The sequence below is a fragment of the Micropterus dolomieu genome, linkage group LG03 (genome assembly GCF_021292245.1).
Source record: "Micropterus dolomieu isolate WLL.071019.BEF.003 ecotype Adirondacks linkage group LG03, ASM2129224v1, whole genome shotgun sequence".
Lineage (NCBI taxonomy): Eukaryota > Metazoa > Chordata > Actinopteri > Centrarchiformes > Centrarchidae > Micropterus > Micropterus dolomieu.
This window is the reverse complement of record NC_060152.1, coordinates 4232128-4241509: the sequence shown is the minus strand read 5'-3', so window position 1 is coordinate 4241509 and position 9382 is coordinate 4232128.

Sequence of the window (9382 nt, the reverse complement as noted above, 5' to 3'; positions counted from 1 at the left end):
CCACCCCCCACCCCCCCCCCCCCCCCCCCCAGCACCAACGAACAAGCAGCAGGTCATGACCTGTGTGTAAATGTATGTGTGTGTGGCGTGATGAAAGGGGCAATGGCTACAGGCTGTGATAGATTTATAATCCAATATTCCTTACTAAGGTGGTTACCAAGCGTTCGATTGCACTATTTTCATCTGCAGTGTTAGAAAATCTATTAATATCTCTATAAAGGCTGACGTTGAGAATGTATTTCTATAATCCAAATGCTCTGATGTGAGCGGCGTGCGATTATCTTATTATTGTGGTTCATTTTCTGTTCTACTCAGATTCCTCATTGTGTGTACTGGAAAGTAATCTGAGGCACTGTCTGACAGCAAATTCCTGTTTTCCTTCCTCTTCCCCCCTCTATGAGGCTACATCTGTTTCCCATTTGCACACATACCAAAGCCACCACAAAACTGAAAAACTGCTGAGCTCCCAGGATCCTCTGCTCCCATCATGTGATCAACACTCTGACTCAGGCCATCATGGGATGCCCGCTTCTTGCTATTACAGGGCTGAGTTGGCTCTGTACGGTAATAGCAAGAAGTAATCTTGCATCACATCGATGGGGCAACTGCAGAGAACTCTGAATGACATCCCATTTTCTATATGGATTCCTGATCCATAAGACTCCCTTGGGGACAGATTACATAACTCTAATGGTGTTCCCTGTTGAAATGAATTGTGTTATAGGCACTAAAAAACATAATTGAGATTCTTCCTCTGTGCCAATCTACTGAGAGAGCCCAAGAGGGCTTAAATCCTGATTTTAACTGTGTGCACTTTTAACTGACCAGTACAAAGATTAGCGCCGCAGACACCAAAGAGGTTTAAAAGGCTTGTTTTGATTCCAACAGATTAGACTGTGTTGTTTATTTCATTCCAAACTCAGATTATTTGTCGAGGGAAAAACAAGAGGTGTATTCACTGTGGCCAAAAGTTGTTTTCACCACAGTAAATACACTTCTTGTAAGAGTTTTGGGATTTTCTTCTTTTTCTGAATGTGTGTGAATGTTTTTGTGTAAGTAAAACAGAAAGTTCCCTGTTGTGCACTTAATTTGTTGTCAACTGCTATGTATATATATATATATATATTTAGAAATAAAGATAGTCTGCAGAGTCTGCAGGTGAGATTAAAAACGGAATTCTTTCCAAGCAAGCAATAGGTTTAATAAATTGACTTTTAGGTCTTTTTACTATTTTTGTTTTTTGTGTTGATGAGTTTAACAAATCAATACTGCACATTCCTGGAGAAAAGGAAACCTAAACTGCTGCTTTAGATGTATTGATCAGTCATTAATGTAATCTTTATGTTATCAAAATAAAGTCCAAAATAATAGCAAGATAATGTGCACGTGTGTATTTCTGCCAATTCCACAAAATAGAAAGAAAAAATAAAATGTTTTACCTGAGACTGAAATATTTCCAAATTCCATATTAACTGGAATAGTTACATATTTGGTGGGAAAATGTTTGGATTATAGCTTAGACTTAGATGAAACATTTGTACTCACATATACAGGTGAATCTCAGAAAATTTGAATGTTGTGGAAAAGTTCATTTTTTAATGTAATTTAATTCAAAAAGTGAAACTTTTCTATATTCCAGATTCATTACATATATAGTTCTATATTTCAGGCCTTTTCTTGTTTTAATCTTGATTATTATAGTTTACAGCTCATGGAAATCAAAAGTCCATATCTCAAAATATAAGAATATTAGAATAAAGAAAGTAAAATACAGAAATGTCGACCAGAGAAGAGCCTTTAATCTCTCAGTCTGGTTCAGTACAAACAATCACAATCATGGGGAAGACTTCTGACTTGACAGCTGTCCAGAAGACATTTGCACCCTCTAGAAGGCCACAGAAGGTCATTGCTGAAAGGGCTGTTTGCAGAGTGCTGTATCAAAGCATATTTATGGAAAGTTAAGTAGAAGGTTAAAGAGTGGTAGGAAAAGGTGCTTAAGCAACAGGGATGACTGCAGCCTTGAGAGGATTGACAAGCAAAGCCTATTCAAGACCTTGGGGGAGCTTCACAAGCAGTGGACTAAGCCTGAAGTCAGTGCATCAAGAGCCACCAGTCACAGATGAGTCCATGAATTGAGTGAAGTGTCACAGTCCTAGTGTCAAGCCACTCCTGAACCACAGAGAATGTCCGAGTGTTAAGTTTCCACAGTCAGTGATGATTTGGGGTGCCATGTCAGTTGCTGGTCCACTGCGTTTTCTCAAGTCCAGAGTCAATGCAGGGTCCACCAGAAAATTTTAGAGCACTTCAATCTTCCAATCTTGCTTTATGGAGATGCTGATTTCCTTTTCCAGCAGGACTTGGCACCTGCCTACTGTTCCAAAACAATAACTGGTTTGCTAACCATGGTGTTACTGTGCTTGACTGGCCAGCCAACTGGCCTGAGCTGATCCCCATATATAACCTTATTAGTTAGAACTAGTGAGCTTTAAGGTTGCTGGTATATTTTTAACCCTTAGACAGAGCAAGGGTAGCTATTTCCCCCTGCTTTTGGTCTTTATGCTAAGCTAAGCTAACTGGCTGCTGATTGTAACTTCATATTAAATGGACAAATATGAGAGTGATAGTGAACCTTCTTGTCTAACTCTCGCAATATAGCAATTTCCCAAAATGTTTAGCTGCTTCTTTAAAAATTAAGGTAAACTATACAATTATTTTAGGCTTCATAAATTGCACGACAGAGATAAAACAAATTCCACCATATTCTTTTAAAATTGTTTGACTATTGGACTCTCTGGTTGGTACTCAAAAAACTTTACGTAAAAGAAACATTTGTAGATTTGATGATGATGATTATTATTATTATTGCTATGACATGCTGGAATCCATTGCTGGAACTGAAACATTTACATGCACACACATCATGGCACATCATGAGCCTTTTGCCATAAAGCTACTGGGCGCCCCACTATTTCTGTGGAAATTAGGCCTCTATGTCATCAGGAGCAGGGACAGAGATTCGTTGATGAGGATGATGAGACAATGTTGATGAATGGATGCATTCGAGATCCCAGGAGACAAGCTTCGCCCCTGCCTTTCTACTGTTTACTTTCATTTAAATTGCTCATTTCTGGTGTTGTTCCTTTGGTCAACACAGAGGGGTTCAGATGTGATCTAATATCGGCCGCGTTTCAGAACATAAAATAAATAGCCAAACAAAAAATCTGCTCTGGGCAGTGAATAACAAATGATCATTGTGTTTAACATACTGTAGGCGATGCTTCGGTGATAGATGGTTTGCGAAGAGGCAGCTGATGGAGGATGGAGTGTTGTGGGAGAAGTCTAACCAGGAGACTCAGCAGTTGCAGAGAAGGTGGAGATGGTTGGATGGTAGAGGCTTAACAAAAAAACAAACATCTTTTTGACCTCAGACTCTTTTCGACAGCAGCATCCACTGTTTCTGATCAGAACTGTTTGTTCTGTCCTGTTCATACGAGACCATCAGACATCACAAAGCTTGTTCAGTTCTTGTATTCATCCAAACAGATTAGATCACATTTTAACCTTTTGATTCCAAGCTGAGATGGTGTACTGAAATGATCATTTAAATATCTATTGTAGTAGAAAACAAGATATTTTTTAATGCTGTAGTTCTGAAAACAACGCATTAAGAGACTCATTTGAAAATGCTATATTTGGAAAACTGTGACCTGATTTTTGTAGCTTTATAATAACATTCAGACAGACTGAGGTCAGTGCAGCCACCAGGTTAATAAAGATGCAACCAAGCAAAAGTTGAAAATGAAGAGGCATCACTGTTGTCCACAAAAAAATATATTTATATAATCTGGTTTAAGAGGACCAGACTGTGTTCAGAAGGTTCATTAGAGGCAGCTGAATTAGCCTAGAGAAGATCCAGGAGTCCTCCTGGTTACAAAGTCCTGGTTCCAAAAACATAGAACAAAATACAGACAGCAACAAGAACAAGAACAAACAACAGACAATATACTAAAACACACAACACACATGTCTCTGAATCACAAGTACCCCCATGGGGGTTTGGTTTCAGACAGTTATTTGGATCAAGGTTATTCAAAGTGCTCAAATTAATCATAGAGAAAGTTACTTGGTTGAGGTAATAGTTCTGTTTAAATTGGCTTCATCAGCAACACTGAAGCAAATTACTATTTTAAAAGGGATAACTCGGTGCCAAAATCATGGACAACTAAGGCTCAACTCGTCAGCTCTAAATAGCTTTTTAGCCTCTTTTAGCTCATTGTTTAGCACATTCTGGTTTAGTTTAAATAAATAAACCCAATTTCCAGCAGCAGCAGTGTACACTACGTGCCCGGCACCGAATGACAGAGAACAAAGTTAATGAATATCTGGTAAATAAGAATTGGAAATTCTAGTCAGAGCCAGGTGAAAAAAAAAGTCATGTAAAATGTAAATGTGTGCTTTATGCCCTTTTAATATTCACACACAGCAGAATGAAAAAGTAGTGTCCATGTGGAATAGTTTCTGCGAACAATCCCACAATTTAATGTGTGCAAACGACCACTGTAAAGTAAAAAAAAGATACAAAAAACGATGGGTCTGTCAGCTTATTTTGATGTTTGTTTTTCTGTCCCCATGTGGCCGAAAACTGATTCAAACAGGACATTCAAGTCAAGGTTATGCATTTTAATTTGGTTGTGTGGCTCTGCTCATGTTTCGCTCTGGAACAAGTCTGAGCTCACAAACCCACCTGACAGAGCCTGATATACACAATATTTATTGAACATGAACACATTTAAATAACACTGAAAATTCACATGTGACTAAATGCTAATACAGGAGGAGGCTGAATAGGCAGAGGGAGTTATATTTCTGAAAGCAGCAGTGTAGCAGTGATGATGCAGAGCTCAGCGTAGTATGTTGTATGCAGACTGAATAAGCACCAAATATTCATACGGACTACTCGACGAAACGGAGCGATATCTCAGCATGAAGACTATCAGCCTGTTATTCACAACTATTCACAAACGTAAACTAAACCGCACAAACACTAAATCACTTTCAAGACAGCTTTTCACATTAATAAACCAGCAGGATCTAGCATGTTTTGTGCATATAGAGTATTGACATTTAGTTTATAGTTTCCAGACAAATGGAGTTGTTTTAATTCCCACTGGAACAAGTCTGTCTTCAGTATCTTTTTTTACCACCAATTTGTGAGTGTTACTGGTGGATCGGTGCCTAAAAGGTGCCAATTCATTTTCGAGTAATGCTTCTGGACTTGGCAAGTGTAAATGTTTTTTTAGCTACAGTAAGGGTCCTGTTTTTGATCTACTGCCATAATACTGCAATATCATAAAAGTGCATTTGTTATTGAACATATTTTCATTTTCATTTATTTTAAATGCAGAATGGAGTTTTGTTCTTCAAACCTCTTTGAAATTCAATTCAGTTCAGTTTGTTTGTATCAAAAAGGGGAATATATTTGGATATGCTGCATTTTTATGTAATTGACTCTTTAAAGGCTGATGCTTAAGGTCCATCTGTTTATAAGTAAGTAAGTGAGCATGCCAATAAATATGTAAATAAATAAATAACATTTAATATTCCGTATTTGGAATGCCTCATAAACACTGATGCAGTTCTTGCCACATCTAAGTACACTATTATTCTGAGGACGGCTGCCAACAGACATGTTCTACCTCCAGGGATAATGAATGTCACGATCCTGTCCTCGGTGCTGTGTTTTGGGATTTGATTTGATTGGTTTTGTATCTGCATGTTAGTCTTGTCATCTGTTCCGTTTAGTTCTCTGTGAGTTTATTCATTTATCAGTTAGGTATGTTATATAGTCTGTTGGCTTTTGGGTGGCAGTCCTGTCTGTCTGTGGTTTTGTATCCAGTCATCGTGGTCTGTGTCTTATTAGTTAGAATCCCTTATGCTGTGCTGTTAGTTTAGACTTAGTTTTTAGTTTGCTTGCTACCTTTAGTGTGCGTCCTCTACCTGATGTTATTGTTTATCTGGTTATTATCTGTCAGCTGGTGTTTAGTGGTGTCCCTGTCCAGTCATACACGCGTGTATACACTCTGTGGTGTCTTCTGTGTGGAGTGTTCTGCCTGTTCTTCTGCTATTTAAGTCTGTTGGATTTTGGAGGCCTCCACTCCCTGTGATCTTGAGATCCTGCTTTTGTTGGAATTAAAATCCCTGAACTGTGTCTCTGGTCCAGTGTCTTGCGTTTGGGCTCTCTCCTGTTTGCACTTCATCTCAGACCCGTGACATTGAAGCATAAATGTCTTTACTTCCACTCAATCTCAGCACGCTCTGTGTGGCATTCACTGCACTCTTGTGGCCTAGAAAGTGCACACCCAAGACTAGAGATCTGGACTGGATACTTGAACTTCCCAGCACAAAAATGGAGTATTTACTGAACTGACAGTATAGGTGTATATTTCTATATATTAGATATAGATAGATTAGAAAAAAAACTGGGAATTGTCATCTGTCAGGGAGGTATAAGACACATGTAGGCAACCAATCATTTTAGATGTGTCATTCCTCAACAGTAAACTATAGTAAACAAAAACATAACCATATGTGATTATGCTTCAGAAATGAAGCGTGACTATGAGCACTGAATCCAACTCTGAAATCTGCACAGTATGTGTGTGCCTTAGACCATCAGCTAACTGCATTTGTATATCTTTGTCACGTGCCCATGAGGAAAATCATCAACAAATCACGTCAGAAACTGGCACCAAAACATTTGTTGAAAAGTCATTCATGATTCCTGGCATCTAATCTCTTTATATGGCCTGGCCGCTGTGCGTATGTGCCTTCCGTTGATGCACACATGTGCTGTGAGGGTTAGGGATTAGTATTTATTCTAAGTAGAGAGAGAAAACCCCCATCTCACGCAAACTCAAATGCAAGCCCAATTCACAAACACAAGCTGTCAGCACACATTCATAATTTTTCCAATGGCTGATCTGTCACGTGCTGATCCATCTCCAAGATCACTCTTAAGGGATTAGTACTTACATGAGATTTTGAAGTGATGTAGTGCCTCACGCTTCTGTCCTTTAATTCATATTTTTAGATGTGTGTTACAAAGAAATAGCTGACACTCAAATTAAATGAGCTCAAGGCTTGTAGCTTAAGTGACACTCTCTTTATAGTGGTGCCAATATTTTAACCCTAAAGAATACTTGAGCGCTAAGCATTAGATGGACTCTCATTATAAGAGGTAACAGCTGAGCATTTAACATGGATTTAAAATCTAAAAGGTCTATTTGTGCTTGTATGCTTTGGTCTGCGAAATAGCATTAGTGTGACCTTTAAAACCAGTTGATAGTACAACACAGCTTCCATTCATAAAGACATTTGCATTAGCGGGTTTATGGAGGTTTAATTGTCAGAAGCTTTAAGCCTTCGCAAAAGAGCCATGTTGGAAAATGTTTAATAGAAAATTAATAAAAGGGGATTAAAACAATTATTCCTGAGCTTTACGATTCAATATCTGTAAGCACAGTTTTTAGCCGTCATCCCTTTCCTTTTGATAGACTAATGATTTTAACCTTTATTTAACCAGGAGCTAAAGACCAAAAGATTAAAAATCTCTTCTTTAAGAGTGTCCCGGCAAAGACAGGCAGCAGCACAAACAACAGGGTTGCAGACAAACACAAAACAAAACATTCAAAACATCTACAGCCAGGTGTACTTGCTTCCAAGCCGTTTAGAATCGCTTGAAATGGGTTAGTCAGACCAGCTCCCGAAGATTCAGGTGATTTTGCAGCTGATTCCAAGCTGAGGGAGCATTTCTTAATAAATCTCATGTGATTTTCTTTTTTCAAAATGGCCTCATTACCAGGAAATTTTCCTTCTTTAATTTCCAAAAATAGCTCCATTTGTAAAAAAGTTGCCCCTATTATGCAATCACTGCAGCCTATATTTCTTCCTTATCACCATCTTGGATTGAGGGAGGGGACTGGCCATTGTTTGTTTTCTCTCTCTTATAACTAAAAAACATTACAGGATGGAATGGATCTGCTGAGAAGAAATAATCCCCACAAAATATTCATGACTGTCTGTGTCTGTGGATGGCAGCAGGATGACCAGATGTCACTGGCAGCCCAACGATGGGCACTTGAGAAGCCCCCCTTTCCACCCCACCTTTCCCCCAAAGCACTTCCTGTCTGCTCACTGTGCTGAGGTGCATGCTGGGCAGAAGCCAATGGTGCTTTGCTGATTCAGACATTAAATTAAATATCATATCAGTCACTCAGCACTGTGGCAGAAAGTTTTCCTACTTGAATACACAAAGTGGGTCGACCTGCCTTTAAGAAGTTTAATGTTATTGTTTCACTGGGGTGTTCAGAATCAGTTTTCAGTGTTATTGCCAGGTATGTGTACACATACGAGGAATTTGACTCAGGATTGTACATTGCTCACAATGTGCTTACTTATACAATAATACAACAATACAATGAGACACGGGCTACAGTATAAAGAACACATAAAAAACAAAAATATTATATTGACAAATTGAGACAATAGTGCAATGAGCAGAGTGCCAAGGTTGCAGGAGTAAATTATTATTATTATAATTATTATTATGTACATGTCGGAGGTGGATGAGATATACAGGTGCACATACACATGCATGTACACATGTACACAGTGCGACGGAGAATAGTGCAAAGGATGCTGGAATAAATACTGTAAGTATTATGTGCAGGTGTTATGAACTTAAGGTAGGTGGATTTGGTATACAGTATATACAATATGAAAATATAACAATATGAACAGTATGAACAGCTCTGAAATAGAGAATGATTAATAAATAATAAGTGGTAGCCAGTAAACAGGTGGCTGATCAGAGGAAGAGTTACTGGGTTATAGCACAGGAATTGTTCCTGACACTGTGAGTCAGAAGTCAGCTGTTTATCAGAGTGATGGCTTGAGGGAAGAAACTATTTCTGAGTCTGTTGGTTTTGGCCAAGCGAGAAGCTTCCTTTTAGAGAACTGAGTCGAACACAGAAGTCCCTTAAACCTGCATTCTATAGAACAGACAGCAGGGGGCGACACTTCTAGTTGCAAAAAGAAGTCCGTTCCATTAGAAAAAATTGTAAAATGACCCTACTTCTCAGCTGATTTATTACCTCAGTAAACACTTTCCTAATGAGTTTATGGTCTCAGTCGCTAGTTTCAAGTCTTCTTCAATACAACACAATGTTCATTTAGTAAATTATGATCCCATATGGAGGAAAATAGACCATAAAGCAGATTATCCTTCAGGGCGGGATTATCTGTGATTGACAAGTTGTTACCATGGCGACCTGTCAATCATGCTACAGTAATTCATACCCACCACTGTGTAAATTTAACCAGC